The sequence below is a fragment of the Carcharodon carcharias genome, chromosome 7 (genome assembly GCF_017639515.1).
Source record: "Carcharodon carcharias isolate sCarCar2 chromosome 7, sCarCar2.pri, whole genome shotgun sequence".
Classification (NCBI taxonomy): Eukaryota; Metazoa; Chordata; class Chondrichthyes; order Lamniformes; family Lamnidae; genus Carcharodon; species Carcharodon carcharias.
Genome location: NC_054473.1, coordinates 12098880 through 12119832, shown reverse-complemented (window position 1 = coordinate 12119832; position 20953 = coordinate 12098880).

Below are 20953 nucleotides of genomic sequence, written 5' to 3'. Positions count from 1 at the left end.
AAATGGCTGTTTTGAGATGTTAACTCTGTTTCTCTCTCCACATTTGCTGCCTGACCTGCTAACTATTTCTGTTTTTATTACTTACATGGCTGGTTTAGTTAAGTTTCTAATCAATGGTGACCTCCAGGGTGTTGATGGTGGAGGATTTGGCAATAATAATGCCATGGAATGTCACGGGGAGGCGGTTAGACACTGTCTTGTTGGAGATGGTCACTTCCTCGGACCCATATAGTTTGTAAGTTACTTGACACTTATCGTCCCAAATTAATAACAACTATGAAGTTTGATCCAATTGCAACTGAACATGCAAATTAGCAAATCTACATTTACAATGTTTGGGAATTCAGAGACCGTGCAAGGCTGTGTCAGCTCTTATTTCAATAAAAAATACTGCAGGTTAAATGGTCCCTCCCTCTACCAAAGAATTGGCATAGGAGGAATTGGCCAAATGACCTAGTTCTGCCCTGTGTAAGTTTACGATTATCTCATATCATGTTAAATGGAAAAGCAGCCATTGATTTGTTTTATGTCCATTGCTTCAGGGTTAGGATTTTATAGTAGATGTTTTGAAATATATAAAACTTAAGAAGCAAACAAGTTTTCATCTTCCCTTCTTTTCCTGTAACAGCACTTGTTGTTACCAAAGTATTCTCTGCTTATATGTGTATTTAAATCAGACCTTTTGTTTGGAACATCACCACAGTCTATCCAAAACCTGTTTAAATATTTGCATGAACTATCATTGTTTTTTCTTTGTGGAAGAAACATAAGTTAAGCAAAAAGATAATGCTGTAAGCATTTAGAATAATTTGCAAATCATAATGACCAGCTTCTTCCCTCTTCAACAGTTTTCTCCTCAATACTATCTTTCGTTTTCTTACAATACTTACTGACTGTATTTATGTGGAAGATTGATGGGTGTACAATATAAATACTTTTTACTTTTATATGGCTTTACAGCTTCTAATGAGACCTTAACTGCATTCTCCTCCCCTTTTCCCAAAGTCCTGTAAATTATTTTCTTTCAAGTATTTATACAATTCTATTTTGAATATCACCATTGAATCTGCTTTGACCAATCATTCAGGCAGTATATTCAGGATCTGTGCACTTTTAAACTCCTTAACTGGAAATATTTTCCCCCCAATGTCCTTATTTCTCTGCAGTCTAAAATGAATTTTCTGCTTATGTGAATGCCAGTGTTAAGAGAATGGAATGCTTTTGGTATGATGCAAATGCTTATCACTCCCATGTCAGGTATAGCACAGTCTAAATGTAGTTCAGTATTACCTGCGTATTACCTGGTCAATGTGCTTCAATTCTGTTCTCACTGCCTCAGTTTGAACTGTCCACTTCCGAGACCAGCTCTGCTGGTGGCTTTTCTTAAAATGAAGTCATGCCCACATGTCTGTCCTTGGCTTGCTGCAATGTTCCAGTGAAGCTCAACGCAAACTGGAGGAACAGCACCTCATCTTCTGACTAGGTACTTTACAGCTTTCAGGACTGAATATTGAGTTCAACAATTTTAGATCATGAACTCTCTCCTCCATCCCCACCCCATTTCCGATCCCCCCTTTTCCAATAATTTATATAGATTTTTCTTTTCCCACCTATTTCCATTATTTTTAAATGTTATTTCCAACCATTGTTTTATCTCTACCTTTTAGCCTATTTTGATCCCTTCCCTTCCCTTCACCCCACCCCACCTCCACTAGGGCTATCTGTACCTTGCTCGTCCTGCTTTCCACGCTTAATATCACCTATTAGCACATTTCTTAGATAATATCACCACTGTCAACACCTCTTTGTCCTTTTGTCTATGACATCTTTTTGCAATCTCCACCTATCACTGGCCCTCTAACCAGCTCTACCTGTCCCACCCCTCACCCCCCACATTAAACCAGCTTATATTTCACCTCTCTTCTATTTTTCCTTAGTTCTGTTGAAGAGTCATAGGGACTTGAAACGTTAACTGTGTTCCTCTCTGCAGATGCTGTCAGACCTGCTGAGTTTTTCCAGGTATTTTTATTTTTGCTTTTGTTTTGGATTTCCAGCATCTGCAGTTTTTTGCTTTTATCAAATTAAGTACAGTTCTTTTCTTGGTCACTAATGCTCATTAGAAATCCAATTAAGAATGGCCAAACCAATTTACCATTGCCAGTCTGACATCAATGGGATAGAAAAGGTTTACATCCTGCCTGTTTATATTGAGATTCAAGACGTTGAAAAAGACGTTGTTCCAACGGATTTTACTATATAGTTTATTCAAATGGCAAATTTGGCTCATAGTTAAGGTTCCTTTCAGAATATGTTCTCAGGATATGGGTGATACTGGCAGGGCAACTAAATGGCTTTCCAGGCCACTTCAGAGGGCATTAGGCATCAACCACGTGGTGTGCGACTGGAGTTAGATTGAGTCCGAGGGGTACATTCCCTTCCCTGAGCAACATTGGTAAACCAGTTGTGGACTTTGTACAATCCAACAGCTGTGTTGGTCTATTTGCTCTCACTATGAGCTCACAAGTAACCAGATATATTGACTTCAATTAAACAATTTGCCATGAATTTATGACCACTGGGTTTCTAGTCCAGCATTGAAACCACTGCACCACCATGCCTGGCATGACATAATAACAAAAAACTGTAAGGTCATGTAGCCTTATCAAGAGTAATGAATGTAACTGTTTAAAAATTATCGAGTACTGTAACCAATGCAATGAAATTGGATTGAAACTGAAAACAGATGGAATCCCTCCACTCCCTGTGAAGATTACAAGGTGTTAGAAGGAATTGGTGCAAATGCCACAGGAATGAATCAGCTGAAACTACCAACTCTATCATGTCCAGAAGGTAACCCTGTCAGAGGACTGGAGTGATTCCAAACATGGGTCTGAGCTCCACACAGCATAAGAACAGCAGAGAAGTCATAATCCAAACCTTCGTAATTCTCCACGTAATCTGAGAAATGACATTTGGAGGTAAGTGAGCAAATTTCAGAATATGAAGCAGATCCAATTAGAATGAAGGAAATTGCTAACACCAGTAATGAGGTGAATCTGTGAAGGGTTGCACTTCATTGCAAGATACCAAGGCTGGGGTGAGACTTTTAAATTAATATGTCATCGCCTTGAAAAGAGAAAGTGAGTTTGGAGTCCAAGTGGGATTGTACTGCATGCTGGATACATAAGAACACAATTTGAGCTCAGGTTTTCTTTACCAAAGGGACTTGAGGCTCATATAGAAAGTAGACTTTTGTGCACCATCAAAGTCACAAGCAGGCAGGCTGAATGAAGACACTGAAAAGCCAACACTTTAGTTTAAATATAAGATGCCATGGTGGATGCAGTGATAAACAAGGCAGTGCAAAATGGATATAGCACATGAAAAGAATAAAGGGTGATTCAGTGTAGCTCTGAGCTTGACCAACGGAATCACCCTACTTTCAGTCAGAATTGACACTCCTGTAGGGAGAATCACTCTTGCCCGAAATGGGCAGAATGGAGAAATCAAAATGGTAATGAAAGCAAAAGTAACAACGATATCTTCAGACAGTATGTTTCTTCACAGGCTTAGTGAAGAGCAGAAGATCACAAAAAGAGATGTAATAATGGTGTGAATGAGATAGTTCTTACGATAGAAAGAACTTGCATTTATATACAAGATAATGGCAGATTTAGACAAGGTATACGATAGAAAACTGTTCCCATGAATTGATGGTACAAGTTACTTGGGGGGAAACATTTGGGCGTGAAACGCAGGGGAAATGTGAGGAGCAACTCTTTTATGCAGCTCGTGGTAATGACTGTGAACTTGCTGCAGAGGATGGCGGTGGAAACCTGGAAATCAATGATTTCAAAAGTAAATTGAGGGAAGTAAACTTGACTGGCTCCAGGGCTGGAATCCATGTGCTGAAATGTTATATCTGGTCAGTAATGAATTATGGATGTGAAGCCCATTGGGAAAGAGGAAGGAAAGAAAATTAACAGCTTTGAAATGTGATGCTTAAGAAGGATCCTAAGGGTAAGCTGGGTGGAGAACAGAACTAATGAAGAAATATTGAATAAAGCCAGAAGAGCAAGCGAACTCTTAAATAATATAACAAGAAGGCAAATGGAGCTCTTCGGGCATGTTATCCGTGCAGAAGGGTTGGAGTGCCTAATTACCACTGGAAGAGTTAACGGAAGAAGAGGTAGAGACCAACAGTGAAGGAAGCAGCTAGGCAACATTAAAGACTGGGTTAACCAGAACTCCAACAACCAGGTCATCCACTGTTGCAATGATCAGAAAGCCTGGAAGACCATGGTCGCCTGCTATACTCAGCATGGCACTTAGATAACGATGACGGTGATAGAGCAGGGGATGGGACTGGCTGCATCGCTCTGAAGAGAGCCAGCTTGATGGGCTGAGTGGCCTTCTTCTGTGCGGTAATAACTCCCTGACTCTATATAGAAACTTTCACAAGCACAGGTCGTCCCAGACTGTTTCACAGCCAATGAAGTAGTTTTTGAAATGCAGCCACTATTGCAGTGTAGGGTGAAGCGGCAGTCAATTTGCACACAGAGTAATGAGATAAGTGACTAATTAAACTGTTTTTAGTGATGTTGGATTGAGAGATGAACATTGACTAAGGCACCAGAGAACTGCCCTGCCCTTCTTTGACTAGTGCCATGTGATCGTTTACATTATCCATACCCCATTAACCGGGGTCAGTGCAGGAGTGATAGGCACCCAAGGCGAATCTTCAGCCTTGCACCAACCCCGACATCCACAATTAACTTTCGAAAATGAATAGTGTGCATTGGTATAACTCTGCATTTATAATTACAGATTTATTTTACATGATAAAGGAGAATATTATGATACTGATTGTACATTCTCATTGCTCTACGCTTTTCACAGGACACATACTAGAAAAAATGGATGTTATAATGTGTGATATGGCTCACATGATGTAATGCTGTGTGTTCCTGCAACCATTACTAGATGATTTTATACGCAATTTACTCTATCAATAATCATTATAGAGTGGACTGGATTAAACTACATTCTTTGATATTATTTACTGGTTCACTGTTTTGGAATAATCATGGAAATGTACAGATTTGTAAAGCAGTCACATAAACAGAGTGAGGAGTATAATATGAAATTTTGGGAAGGACTGCAATGTAAATACATGGAAATGTATACATATGTCAGTATATGTGGATGTATATCAGTAGATCTAGACTCATAGATATCTACAGCACAGGCCACTCGGCCCATCATGTCCATACAGGTCAACAAAGATCTGACAACACTAATCCCATTTTCCAGTGCTTGGCCAATAGCCCTTGAGGCTATGGCAACGCAAGTGAATATTTAAATACTTCTTAAATGTTATGAGAGTTTCTGGCTCAATCATCCTTTCAGGCAGTGAGTTCCAGACTCCCACCACCCTCTGGGTGAAAAAGTTTCTCTTCAACTCCCCTCTTAGCCTTTTACCTCTGACCTTAAATCTATGCCCCTTGGTTATTGACCTCTCTACTAATGGAAAAATTACCTTCCTATTCACCCTATCTATGTCTCTTATAATCTTATACACCTCTATCAGGTCTCCTCTCAACCTTCGCTGCTCCAAGGAAAACAACCTCAGCCTATCCAATCTTTCCTCATAGCTCAGGCCCTCCAGCCCAGGTAACATCCAGGTAATGCCCCCTCTCCAGTGCAATCACATACTTCCTATAATGTGATGACCAGAACTGCACTCCAGTTGTGGATTAACCAGTGTTTTAAATAGTTCCAGCATAACCTCCCTGCTCTTGTATTCTAAACCTTGACTAATACAGACAAGAATCCCATATGCTTTCTTAACCACCTTACCTACCTGCCCTGCTACCTTCAGGGATCAATGGATATGCACACAAAGGTCCTTCTGACCTTCAGTACTTTCTAGGATCCTACCATTCATAGTGTAATCCCTTGCCTTGTTAGCCCTCCCCAAGTGCATTACCTCACACTTTTCCAGGTTGAATTCCATTTGCCGTTGCTCTGCCCACCTGACCAGTCCATTGATATCCTCCTGCAGTGTACGGCTATCCTCCTCACTATTTACCACCCTACCAATTTTCATGTCATCCATGAACTTCTTGATCATACCCCCTACATTTAAGTCCAAGTCGTTCATGTACACCACAAACAGCCCCAAGCCCTACGGAACCCCACTGGAAACAAACTTCCAGTCACAGAAACATCCCTCTAACATCACCCTCTCAGCCAATTTTGGATTCAACCTGCCACTTTGCCTTGGTTCCCATGGGCTCTTACTTCCTTGACCAGTCTGTCATGAGGGACCTTATCAAAAGCCTTGCTAAAGTCCATGTAGACCACATCAAATGCATTACCCTCATCAACACTCCTGGTTACCTCCGCAAAAAACTCGATCAAATTTGTCAAACACAACCTTCCCTCAACAAATCCATGCTGACTATCCCTGACTAATCTGTGTCTCTCCAAGTGCAGAAATATTCTGTCCCTCAGAATTCTTTCTAGTAACTTCCCCACCACTGAGGTTAGACCGACTGGCCTCTAATTTCCTGGTTTATCCCTTCCTCCCTTCCTTAATAATGGGACAACGTTAGCAGTCCTCCAGTTCTCCGGCACTTTGCCAGTGGCCAGGGAGGATTTGAAAATTACTGCCAGGTCCCCTGATATCTCTTCCCTTGCCTTCCTCAACAGCCTGGAATACATCTCATCATTTAGCCACTTTTAAGGCCACTAACTCCTCTCTCTCTCTATGTTAATTTCCTCTAATATTTCACAGTCCTCCACCCTGATGTCTATACCTGCATCACCCTTTTCTATTGTGGTATTCATTGAGGACTGTACCCACATCTTCTGGGTCCACACATAGATTACCTCTATGGTCCCTAATTGGCCCTACTCTTCCCCTAGTTATTCCCTTGCTCGTTATATATTTAAAAGAATCCTTTGGGTTTTCCTTTATTCTACCCACCAATGCTTTCTCATGCATTCTCTTAGCTTTACTAATTTCCTTTTTAAGTTCCCCCCTGCACTTTTTATACTCCTCTAAGGTCTCTGCTGTATTAAGCCCTCAGTATCTGCCATAAGCTTCTCTTTTTTGTTTAATCCTAACCTTTATGTCCATTGATGTCCAGGGTTCTCCAGACTTGGTCCCCCACCTTTGTCTTTACGGGACCATATTTGCCCCATGCTCTCACTATTTCCTCCTTGAATGCCTTCCACTGCTCTGACACAGTTTTATCTGCACGTAACAGCTCCCAGTCCACTTGGGCCAAATCGTATCTCATCTTAGTAAAATTAGCCTTTCCCCAGTTTAGAACTTTTATTCCCGGCCCAACCTTATCCTTTCCCATAACTATCCTAAATCTAACTGAGTTTTGGTCACTATCTCCAAAATGCTCATCGACTGATATGCCTTCCACCTGCCCAGAGTAATTTCCGAATATTAGGCCCAGAACAGCCCCCTCCCTTGTTGGGCTTTCTATGCACTGGCTAAAAATGTTCTCCTGGATGCAACTTAAGAATCTTGCTCCCTCCCTATCTTGCACACTGAAACTATTCCAGCTAATACTTGGGTAGTTAAAGTCCCCTACTATTACTGCACTATTATTCTTACACTGCTCTGAAATTTGATTGCATATTTGATCCTCTAGCTCTTCCTGACTGTTTGGGGGCCTATAGTACACACTCAACAGCATGTTTTCCCTTTTGTGTGTTTTACTTCTACCCATATGGCTTCATTTGATGATCATTCCAAGATATCATCCCTCCACACTGCTATAATTGATTCCTTGATCAATATTGTAATCCGCCCCTCCTCTTCTACCCCCCTCTTTATTTTGTCTGAATACCTTATAATGAGGAATGTTGAGCTGCCAATCCTGCCCTTCTTTTAGCCAAGTCTCGGTCATAGCTATCATATCATACTCTCATGTGCCTATCTGTGCCCTCAGCTCGTCTGTCTTATTCCTCAAGCTCCTCGCATTAAAATATATTCCATTTAGCCTTGCTAAACTCACTTCTTTCTTATCTGGCCCATGTTTCCTCTACCTTCCAGACTCACTAACTAGCATTTTAACTTCTAATTCCATCTCAGCTTCTCTCCCCTCTGAACTACTTTTCAGGATCCCATCCTCCTTGCAATTTAGTTTAAATCAGCCCCAACAGCATTAGCAAACCTCCCCGTGATAATGTTGTTCCCATTCCTGTTCAGAGGTAACATGTAAAGCTGCAACTTGAGCAGGTCCCACCTCCCCAGAAACCGTCCCAATGCCCCAGGAATCTAAAGCCCTCTCTCCTGCACCATCTCTCCAGCCACGCATTCATCTGCTCTACCCTTCTGTTCCTATACACACTACTGGGAGTTACATGGAGATTACTACCTTTGAAGTCCTGCTTTACAATTTCCTACCTAACTCCCTAAAGTCAGCTTGCAGGACCTCATTTCTCTTTCATCCTATGTCATTGGTCTCAACATGGACCACGACCTCTGGCTGTTCACCCTCCCCCTTCAGAATGTCCTGCAGATGTTCTGTAACATCCTTGACCCTGGCACCTGGGAGGCAACATACCATCCTGGAGTCACGTCTATGGCCGCAGAAGCGCCTATCTACTCCCCCCACTAATGAATCCCCTACCACCATTGCTCTTCCACACTTCTCCCTCCTGCCCTGAGCAGCTGGACCACCCACAGTCCCATGGCCTTGGCTCCTGTTGGTCTCCACAGAGGAACCGTCACTCTCACCATCTTCCAAGGCCAAGAACCAGTTTATGAGCGAGATGCACTCGGGGGGTTCTCTCACCACCTGCCTGGTCCCCTTCTTCTGTCTGGCGGTCGTCCATCCCCTCTCTGCCAGCACTTCCTTAGGCTGCTGGAACGTGCTCTCCACCAACCTTTCAGCCTCGTGACTGCACTGTAGTGCCCCCAGCTGCTGCTCAAACCCAAAGATCCGGAGCTCCAGTTGCTCCACTGGGAGGCACCTCCTGTACACACGGTCATCCGGACCGCCAGGAGCGTTGAGGATTTCCCACATAACTCAAGATGTGCAGAAAAAGAAACACAAACAGAAGTGAAACAAGGAAAAAAGATCAGAGGACTCAGAAGAAAAATGCCGTTAGACAGAGAGGCACAGAAGAAACTGGACACATGAGTGGGAGCTGGAGAGAGCGGATTTCCCAGGAGAAAAGTGGAAAGTCCCAGAAACCAGGGAGTGGGGTAGAAGAAGGCCCGAGGAAGGCAGTTAAGTCAAGGAACAAGAACAGGAATCAGAAACAGATCCTGTTCAGTGAAGTTAAAGTAAGGAGCAGAGGAAAAGGCTCCAAATTAAAGAGAGAAAGCTGCCCGGAGCAGAATTAAGGCGGACAGGGCTTGCGAGAAGCTAGAAGATCTGAGGAGACGGCCAAGGGTTAGTGACTCCTTTCTATGGGCCTGTGAAGCTGTGGTGGCACTGCTGGCACGGCTGAGTGTCTGAGAGGGTGCGTGAAAGGCAAAGCTTTAATGGACTTGGCGACTCTAGGGAGAGGAGCATCGGAGGGAGAGATTGAAACCTGGCGTTGGATTCTTGTTGGAGACATCTGAGAGAAAGCATCGCTCAGGAGAAGATTCCAAGGCAAGTTCTTTGTCAGTGGAGATTGGAAGCCCCTGTGTGAAAGATTGAGTATCCATGAGACCAATTGTCTCACAGTGTGATGAGCATCTGGGGAGAGCTGATGAGAAATCCATAGCATCTCCTTTTGGGTGGCACATGTCACTTGGTTTCAGAGTGTGGTGCGTCTGACCACAGATCACCTATTGGTTTACACAGACTGTCTACTTACTGTGAACATTAGCATATAAGACAGATTTTTTGTAGCTTGTGTTATTCTTCCAAACCTGTGTATATCTGTAAAGGTATGGTTGTGCGCGAAGGAGTAGTGTAATATAGTTAATATTTTTCTTCTTTAATAAATGTTTTATTCTTTTGTTAATGTATATAAGCAGATTCTGTGACTCTGTTCAGTTGCCATTCTCCATGTTTCTAAACAAAAGTAAAAGTTAGGATCTGTCAAGCCAGGTTTCACCCATGGATTGGACTTGTCCAGTAGTAACATCAGCTAGGATCACACTGCTCAGTTTGCCAAGGGGTTGCACTGGCCCTGCATTAACATCTCATCCGAAAGACAGCACCTTCGACATGCAGCACTCCCTCAAAACTCTGGATTAACAGTGTCGGCTTGGTGCTCGAGTCTCTGGAGGGAGGTTTGAACCCTTGTCTTGGACACACAGGCAGGAATGCTACCCACCAAGCCATATCTGATTGTGCTAACGATAGAGATGGCAAGAAGACTATAAAAGGAGAGGAATAAATCAAGGGTTCAGGGTCAAGGGTCTTTTTTGGAAAATAGTGTACACTAATTTTATTAACCTGAATCCATCAGTTGGTCTTTGTGTCAGGGAAGATACCAGCATGGGAGCAGCTCCTATAATGAATGGAAATGTGAAATGCCCTGGATTTAACACAGAAAAAAGCAGAATGAACGCATGAAGCTTCCAATTCATTGGCTATTGCACTGGTACTAAACATAAAGGGCCTTAACTTCCGAGCTCCCAGGCGTCGGACTGGGGTTTACCCCAAAGATGAGCTGGGGAAACCTCCTCGGAGGCTCACCGGTAGGGTTTGCCTGGCAGTTGCCCAGAAATGTAAACTTCCCTTAGGCAACTGCCCTGCACTGGGAACCACCTGGAAATGTGATTTAAATCGCAAACTTTGGATCGTTCTGACTGGGTTACCCGGAAAAAGTTAGAAGAATTGAAACTACTTCTAACTTCTGGGTAACTATTGTACAGACCCACACCAACCCCCCACCTTGGGACTCCCTCCCACACCCCCTATCTCCCAGGAGGCACCCCCACCTCCTGCTCCCCCCCCCAGGGGGCATCCCCACCCCCACACCCTGACCCCCCAGGAGTCTCCCCCACCCCCTGACTACCCCACCCATGGGAGACCACATCCCCAATGCCCCCCAAGGGACTCACCCCAATCCCTGACTACAGCCCCCAACGGGAGTCCCCGACACCACCCCACCCCCCCCCCCCCCCCCCCCCCCACCCCCCCCCACCCCCCCCGCCCTGGTTACCCACTACAATCCCCACCCACATAGGATTCCTCCCCCCCCAACCCAGCAAGCCCGACTCTCATCCCCACCCCTTAACCTCAGGCCTGATCGGACAGGACCCAAGGCCCAAGGCCCGAGTCCCACCTCCCCACGCGAGGCCCGACCCTCCCTCTGAGGCTCGGCCCCGCCCCCTTTGAACCAAGGAGCAACAACCCCTCACCCTGAGGTCCGACATATCCCCCCCGAGGCCAAACACCCACCCCACGCTGAGGCCCGTGCAGAGAGTGCCCCCCCCCGGAAAATGCCCTGCAGAAGCCCGAAGTCAGGGAGACAGTGCAGCTTCCCCACTACATTGAAAAGGTGAATAAAATAAAGGGGTAAATTCCATAAGGAGACAGGGGGACCTACCAAGGCATATTTGTCTGGACTTCAATCGGCACAACTAAATGTTTTTGACCAGGGGGCCCCTTTAATTGTGTTGGAGGCGGGTTCCCTGTCTGATTTAGGGTTGTAGTGTGGGCTCTGGAAACTGGAGGGCCAGTCAGGGAGAATGGGAAGCCTCAAATTGACAGTGACCAATGTTGGACTACGAAAGGAATGTTTGGTCTTTTTGCAGGACTCTTCTTTCATGTTAGTGGCACTGGTGAGGGCTGGGGTGAGTGGGTGGTGGTGGGGAGTGGCAACAGTGGCTTTGGCACGTGGCTGTCAGTTGGATGCACTCGTCAACCTTGCAATAATCAGGACTTCTGGGGCAGCAACCAATGGTGCCACGCTCACACCACCTTCTGCCTCCTTGTCCAGCTCCCCCTTATCGTTTTCCCCCTCCTCGGATTCCTTTGAACATTCTCTGTGTTCTGCGACTTGTTCCTCCGACAGTTCCAAACGACCTGCGGCTTAATGCTGTGCCGAGTGCAACACACCACGACCAGTCTGGACACCCTGTCCAGTGCGTGCAGTCGGGAGTCTCCAGAGATGTACAGGCATCTTCCACACACCAATACAGACAGTGGAGTAAGGATAATATCACTGGACCAGCAATCCAGAGGCCCAGACTAATAGTCTGGGGATACAGGTTCAAATCGCACCATGAAACTGGTGGAATTTAAATGCAGTTATAATAAAATCTGGAATTAAAAGCTAGTCTCAGTAATAGTGGCCATGAAACAAGACACCTGATGGTGGTATAATACTCATTATAGTTCACCTGAGCCTCTTTCCTCAGGTTTCTGTAAAGTGTCATCATCCACATTTTAAGGGATATCCCTTGTCTTTGGGAAGCCCGCGGTGACTCAAGGTTGAAAGGCATCTTGGAAGCTAAACCGTCGCAGGAAGGAAACATTGTGGCAGCTGCCTGGGAACCTTTCATAAATCCTCCCTAAAGATCTTTCTTGCACACTCGCTGCAGGTCCTTGGCTCAGCACCCGTGGGTGCTCGATGGATGCCTTAATTGCTGCAAGTGTGCAGTCAACGATGCCCTTCAGTTGTAGGGAGCCAGTCAGAGCTGGGAACTCAAGCGCCCACTCATTCTGACTCGCATCATCGTGGACAGGGTTGACATAATTGGCAGGCCTGGCAAAGAAGTCATCGTGCATTTGTGTGTTGCCAACTGGGAGGTTCTGCAAATGTCTCCACTGGGGTCCTGGAAGGACCCAGGGGTACAGTAATCAAACTGATGGTGGTGGTGATTTTGGTAGTCACTGGTAAAGCAAGGTTTGCAGCTTGTCTTGTTCCAGTAGCCAGAAAATGCCTGCTACCACCTGACTCAATGCCCTGAGTCTCCTGGGACACTGTTGTTCAGACATGTGGGGGAAACATATCCTCTGCTTGTTTCTTTTTTATTCGTTCATGGGATGTGGGTATCACTGGCCAGGCCAGAGTTTATTACCCATCCTGAGTTCCGAGGGCATTTAAGAATCAACCACGTTACTGTGGGTCTGAAGTCACATGTAGGCCAGACCAGGTAAGGGTGGCAGATTTCCTTCCCTAAAGGGCATTAGTGAGCCAGATGGGTTTTTACAACAATCTACAATATTTCATGGTCATCATTAGACTTTTAGTTCTAGATTTTTATTGAATTCAAATTCCAGTATCTGTCATGGTGGATTCAACCCAGGGTCCCCAAAGCATTAGTAGTCCAGCAACAATACCACCACAGCATTGCCTACCCTCATTGTAGGCTCTGTATGTCCCCTATAGCCTCCTGTGGGCTACATTGCCTTTCTGCTGCTCCTTTGGAACTAGAAGTCTTGTTGCTGGTGCTGCTGCAGCTCAGCTCTGTTCTCTTCTGAAGTCCAATGTCACACAGTGAAAGCTGCTCTGAGGCTCAACTGATAGACCAGACCTCCAAACCTTCAAAGCATTGAAGAAACCTCTCAGCATAAGGACTGTGAACAAACCCTTTCCCACAAGCAGGTAAGAAGGCAGCTGTGAGGACTGAAAACCTATTGCACATTTCCTTGGCACGGCTTCAGCACACGCACACCCCCTCCCTCACCATCCCAGTTGCCACTCACCTTGCTTTCACTGGCGAGTCCCAGGGAGCCTGGGAAACTTGCGGACCCACACCCCTTGTCACTATCATGTTAATAAATGCCAACCTGCACCTCCTGAGGGCTTTGCCCACTGGTAGTCTATTACACTGCATTGAATTGCGGAAGTTGGTGGGTTAGAGCCAGTTTCCTGATGTGCCAGTTTTAACCTCCTACCCTCACCTAAAGACACATTTCTCTGGAGATTAAAACTCAGGACCTAGCGTGGAAACTATTTGATTTCCTTGTAGAAGAATCTATAATTCAACACCAGCTTGCTGTTGGGAATCGCATTTCTCTGCATAAAAAAATGGCTGAGGGAACAGGGGTTTATTTTTAGGGATGTAAACTTCAAAATTATTCAAGTCATGTTAAACTTGTATAGGACCCCTGGAGTATAGTGCCCTGTTCTAGTCTCCACGTGATGAGAAAGAGTGTAGAAGTACTGGAGAAAGTGCATAAAAGGTTTTCAAGGAATGTACCCAGAGGGACTGAGAGATTACAGCTATCAGGAAAGATTGAACAGATTGGGATTCTTCTCCTTAGAAGAGAGAAAACTTAGGAGAGATCTGATGGGAATCTTTTAAGGAATGAATGGATTGGAGAGGGTACGTGTGGAGACAATGGGCTGGATCTTCAGCTCTTGCCATTGACGGGAACGAAGGCAGATTAGACCAAATATTAGCCCCGCTGGCCAGTGGCTGGTTTGCTTTTTGGGCTTCCTGTCTGGTGACTGCCCACCCTCTGCTGGGTTAATTAGGGCATCAGTTGGTGTTGGGGCAGAAAGGCTATTCACAAAACTTATCCACCCCAGACTTAATCAAGGCAGAAGCAGGAAGGCAGCGTAGTCTCCACCCGCAACACTCCCACCCAATTAAATGTTCCCCTGCCTCCCAAATCACCTGGGGGAAGGGCATTACATCTTACCTCCATTTTGAAGCGCCCTCTCTGTTACTTACCTTCCGTTGCAGCCTCTCAAGCTTGTAGTAACACGGATTGAACCTGTCTCCATGCCAATTAACGGAGTGTCCCATGCAAATGCCAATGAGTGACTGTATTCCCCCCCCCTAGCTGCAAGTTCAGAACCCAGAAACAGCCCCACCTTCTGTTTCCACGCCCACCCACCCCCAGTTTCCCCCTCCCCTGGAGGGAAAATCGAGCCCAGCACCCCCACATGGAGAATCTAAAACTAGGGTCCCAGTACTAAGAACGTAAAAACGTAAGGAATAGAAGCAGGAGTAGGCCATTCAGCCCCTCGAGCATGCACCACTATTCAATAAGGTCATGGCTGAGCTGTCTGTGGCCTTCACTCCTTTTTCCAGCCCATCCCCCATAACCCTTGACTCCCTTGTCGATCAAACATCTGTCCCACTCAGCCTTGAATATAACGAATGAGCCAGCCTCCACTGCTCGCTGGGGGAGAGAATTCCAAACGCTAACAAGACAGTTACTAATAAATCCAATAAGGAGATGAGGCTAATTCAGAGAGTGGTGAAAATGTGGAACTTGCTACTACAGGTAACTAACTTTGAAGCTTTCAAAAGGAAACGAGTGTGTGAGGAAGAAGAGAATAGAAAGATACGCTGAAAGGAGGAGATGACGAAGATAGAATGGGATGAGACGCATGTGGAACATAAAACACCATCAGAGGCTAGTTGGGCCAAAGAACCTATCACTGTGCTGTATAGTACATAGGAACATAGTAACATAGGCCTTAGGAGAAGAAGTAGGCCATTCAGCCCTTCAAGCCTGCTCTGCCATTCAATAAGATCATGATTGATCTTATGGTCTGTCCCCCATAACCCTTGACTCCATTGTCTACCAAAAATCTATTTAACTCTGCGTTGAATAAATTCAATGACCCAGCCTCCACTGCTTTCTGGGGAAGAGAATTCTACATACTAATGACGCTTTGAGAGAAAAAAATTCTCCTCAGCTCTGTCTTAAACGGTAGACTTTTTAATCTTAAACTGTGTCCCTGGTCTCTCCCACAACCATCCATTTCTTTTATTCATTCATGAGATGTGGGCTTCGCTGGCTGGACCAGCATTTATTGCCCATCCCTAATTGCCCTTGAGAAGGTGGCGCTGAGCTGCCTTCTTGAACCGCTACAGCCCATGTGGTGTAGGTACACCCACAGTGCTGTTAGGGAGGGAGTTCCATGACTTTGACCCAGCGACAGTGAAGGAACGGTGATATATTTCCAAGTCAGGATGGTGAGTGACTTGGAGGGGAACTTCTAGGTGGTGGTTTTCCCATCTATCTGCTGCTCTTGTCCTTCTAGATGGTAGTGGTCATGGGTTTGGAAGGTGCTGTCAGAGGAGCCTTGGTGAGTTCCTGCAGTGCATCTTGTAGATGGTACACACTGCTGCTACAGTGCGTCGGTGGTGGAGAGAGTGAATGTTAGTGGATGAAGTGCCCATCAAGCGGGCTGCTTTGTTCTGGATGATGCTGAACCTCTTGAGTGTTGTGGGAGCTGCACTCCTGGTATCTACCCTATCAAATCCTCTCAGGATCTTATATGTTTCAATAAGATCACCTCTCATTCTTCTAAACTCCAATGGATACAGGCCCAGCCTGTTCAACCTTTCTTCATAAGATAAGCCCCTCATCCCAAGAATGAATCGAGTGAACCTTCTCTGAACCACTTCTGATGTAATTATGGCTATTTTTTCAAACAAGGAGACCAAAACTGTACACTGTATTTCTATGTGATTGTATGTAATTTCTAATATCTCCTTAAATTATATTCCTTGTGATGTTCTTAAACTTGCACCTGCTCTGAGACAACATTTCAAAGGAGTAAAGTCAGGGCAGAGAGTGTTTACAACTAGAGAGAGAGCACATAGTAAAACCTTTAGAATGCAATTGGTAATGCAGATTCAAACACAGGGGAAACGTGGACAAACTAAACACTCAGCACATAAAACAGTTGATGTCAGTGACCACTAGAGAGACAAATAACAGGCTAAGCAAGTTGGAAAAAGAGCAGCACATTGCAATTATCAGATTGATTCAGAGGCGAACAGTCAAGGATATTTTGGTAAAATGATGCAAAATCAAAAGAAAAAATTGGCTTTGATCTGTGATACAGCCCAAGGACAGAAGAGGTTCAGGGAGATTGGGTGCAGATAGTCATGGACAAGCACGATTGCCAGAAGCAATTGAAATTGCCTCAATCATAGCAAATTAAAAATTGTACAGATAACAGACAGTGTAAATCAATGACTTCCAAACAACGTGAAAAATCCTTGGTTCCGAGAATGTTTGAAAGAGACAGAACAATTACGAAAATAAGCTCAGACTATCAAAGGCAAACTTCTGTTTGTGAAACAGATCCTAGTTCTATACAGATCGAAATATATATTACAAAATACTTTTTTTTGACCTATGTACGTTCTACACCTTTGAATGACTGCTAAACCTTACAACACTGCTACTTTGGAAACTTATAGTCATTTGCTACATTGGAGGTTTATCGTTGCCATTGTGTGTGACATTGAGGCTGGAGGTCCATCTGAGAGAGATAAACCAAGAGCCTCCTTTTCATTTTCTATCATCTGTTGCTCCTTAGGAGACATGCTTCTCCAACTCTTCTACAACTGGCTGAAGATGCCAAAACACCAGTTCACTCAGGGAGTTCGAGTTGCTGTGGCAACATGCACTTTTACCCCCATATTGTTGTTTGGAGCAATGGATAGTGATGGTAGAGGCTCCAAGGTAATTCCGATCACATGGTTGACCAGGAGCCTCTTCTGCTGTTACCATTGGCGTGTGTTGGAAAGATATGGAGGTTGACAATCAACCTGTTTGTCCATCAAGTCCTGGGGTGGGACTTGAACCTGGAGCTTCTAGCTCAGAGGCAGGGACACTACCCGCTGTACAATGAGACCCCCCTTAATACACCTTATACTTTTTTTTATATTCGTTCATGGGATGTGGGTGTCTTTGGCTAGGCCAGCATTTATTGCCCATCCCTAAGGGTCTGGAGTCACATGTAGGCCAAACCATATGAACATACGAGCCAGGAGCAGGAGTAGTACACTCAGCCCCTCAAGCCTGCTACGCCATTGAATACGATCATGGCTGATCTGAATGTAACCTCAACCCCACATTCCTGCCTACCCCTGATAACCTTTCACCCCCTTGTTAATCAAGAATCTATCTAGCTCTGCCTTAAAAATATTCAAAGACCCTACTTCCACTGCCTTTTGAGGAAGAGAGTTCAAAATACTCACAACACTTTCTCCTCATCTCTGTCTTAAATGAGTGACCTCTTATTTTTAAACAGTGACTCCTAGTTCATGATTCTCCCACAGGAGGAAACACCCTCTCCACATTCACTCTGTCAAGACTCCTCAGGATCTTATAGGTTTCAATTAAGTCACCTCTCACTCTTCTAAATTCCAGTGGATACAAGATTAACCTGTCCAGCCTTTCCTCTTAAGACAACCCACCCATTCCTGGTATTAGTCTAGTAAACCGTCTCTGAACTGTTTCTAACGCATTTACATCTTTCTTTAAATAAGGAGACAAGTACTGTGCAAAAATACTCCAGATGTGATCTCACCAGTGCCCTGTACAACTGAAGCATAACCTCCATACTTTTATAATCAATTCCCCTCACAATAAATGATAACATTCTATAACTTTCCTAAATACCTGCTGTACCTGCATACTAACATTTTGTGATTCATACACTAGGACACCCAGATTCCTCTGAATCTCAGAGCTCCTCAATCTCTCACCATTTAGATAATAAGCTTTTTTATTCTTCCTGCCAAAATGGATGATTTCACATTTGCCCACATTATATCCAATTTGCCAGATCTTTGCCCACTCGCCTAACCTATCTATGTCACTTTGTAGCCTCCTCACATCCGCTTCACAATTTACTTTCCTACCTGTCTTTGTGTCGTCAGCAAATTTAGCCACCATTCCTTCGGTCCCTTCATCCAAATCATTCATATAAATTGTAAAAAGTTGAGGCCCCATCACTGATCTCTGTGGCACACCATTCATCACATCCTGCCAACCAGAAAAAGACCCATTTATGGCTACTCCCTTCTTCCTGTTAGCTCGCCAACCTTCTATCCATGCCAATATGTTACCTCCTACACTATGAGCTTTTATTTTCTGCAATAACCTTTGATGTGGCACCTTATCAAATGCCTTCAGGAAATCTAAGTACAGTACATCCACCGGTTACCCGTTATCCACAGCACATGTGACTCCTTCAAAGAACTCCAATAAATTGGTTAAACATGATCTCCCTTTTACAAAACCATGTTGGCTCTGCCTGGTTGCCTTGAATTTTTCTAAGTGCCCTGTTATAACATCTTTAATAATAACTTCTAACATTTTTTCTGTGACACTAGCCAATAGTTTCTTGCTTTCTGTCTCCCTCCATTTTTGAATAAAGGAGTTATATTTGCTATTTTCCAATCTAATGGAACCTTCTCTGAATCTAGGGAATTTTGGAAAATTAAAACCAGTGCATCAACTATCTCACTAGTCACTCCTTTCAAGACCTTAGGGTGAAGTCCATCCGGACCTGGGGATTTGTCAGTTGCAGCCCCAACAATTTGCTCAATAACACTTCCCTGGTGATTGTAATTTTCCCGAGTTCCTCCCTCCCTTCCAGTTCCTGATTTACAGCTATTTCCATGATGTTACTTGTGTCCTCTATAGTGAAGACCGAAACAAAATACCTATTCAATTCATCTGCCATCGCCCTACTTTCCATTATCAATTCCCTACCCACACTCTCTATAGGATCAATGCTCATTTTATCAACTATTTTCTTATTTAAATATCTATATAAACTCTTACTGTCTTTATATCACTAGCTAGTTTTCTCTCATACTCTAATTTTTCCACATTCAAAGGGTCATCCTCTGCCATTTCCGACAACTCCAGAATGATGCCACCACCAAACACATCTTCCCTTCACCCCACCTGTCGGCATTCCATAGGGACCATTCCCTCTGGGACATGCTGGTCCACTCCTCCATCACCCCTTACACCTCATCCCCCTCCCACGGCACCTTCCATGCAACTGCAGAAGGTGCAACACTTGGCCCTTTACTTTCCCCCTCCTCACCGTCCAAGGGCCCAAACACTCCTTTCAAGTGAAGCAGTACTTCATTTGCACTTCCCTCAATTTAGGCTACTGCATTCACTGCTCCCAATGTGGTCTCCTCTACATTGGAGAGAGACCAAACCCAGACTGGATGACCGCTTTGCGGAACACCTTCGGTCGGTCCTCAAGCATGACCCAGACCTTCCTGTTGCTTGCCATTTCAACATACCACCCTGCTCTCATGCCCACATGTCTGTCCTTGGCCTGCTGCAATGTCCCAGTGAAGCTCAACGCAAATCTTCCGACTAGACACTTTACAGCCTTCCAGACTTAACATTGAGTTCAACAACTTCAGATCATGAATTCTCTCCTCCATCCCCACCCCCTTTTTGATCCCCTTTTTTCTAACAATTGTTATATATGTTTTTATATATATATTTTTCTTTTCCCACCTATTTCTATTATTATTTTTAAAATTTATTTCCATTTATTGTTTTATCTCCATCTTTTAGCCTATTTTGATCCCTTCCTCCTACCCCACCCCACTAGGGCCATCTGTCACTTGCTCATCCTGCTTTCTACCCTTAATGTCACCATTAGCACCTCCTTTAGCCAGTATCACCACTGTCAACACCCCTTTGACCTTTTGTTTATGACGTCTTTGGCAATCTCTCCTTTGCCTCCACCTACCACTGGCCCTCTATCCAGATCCAACTGTCCCACCCGCCCCCCCCCTTTTAACAGCTTATATTTCACCACATTTCTATTTCTCTTTAGTTCTGATGATATGGGCTAGAAACATTAACTCTGTCTTCCTCTCCACAGATGCTGTCAGACTTGCTGAGTTTTTCCAGCAATTTGTGTTTTTGTTTCAGACTTCCAACATCTGCAGTATTTTGCTTTTATCTAATTTTTCCATCCTTATTAATATATAATTATTAAGTATAGGAGTTGGGATGTTATGGTGAGGTTGTATAAGACATTGGTGAGGCCAACTTTGGAGTATTGTGTGCAGTTCTGGTCCTAACTAAGGAAGGATATCAATAAGATTGAAAGAGTGCAGAGAAGATTTACTAGGATGTTGCCGGGTCTTCAGGAGTTGAGTTACAGGGAAAGATTAAACAGGTTAGGACTTTATTCCTTGGAGCGTAGAAGGATGAGGTGAGATTTGATGGAAGTTTATAAAATTATGGGGGTATAGACAGAGTAAATGCGAGTAGGCTCTTTT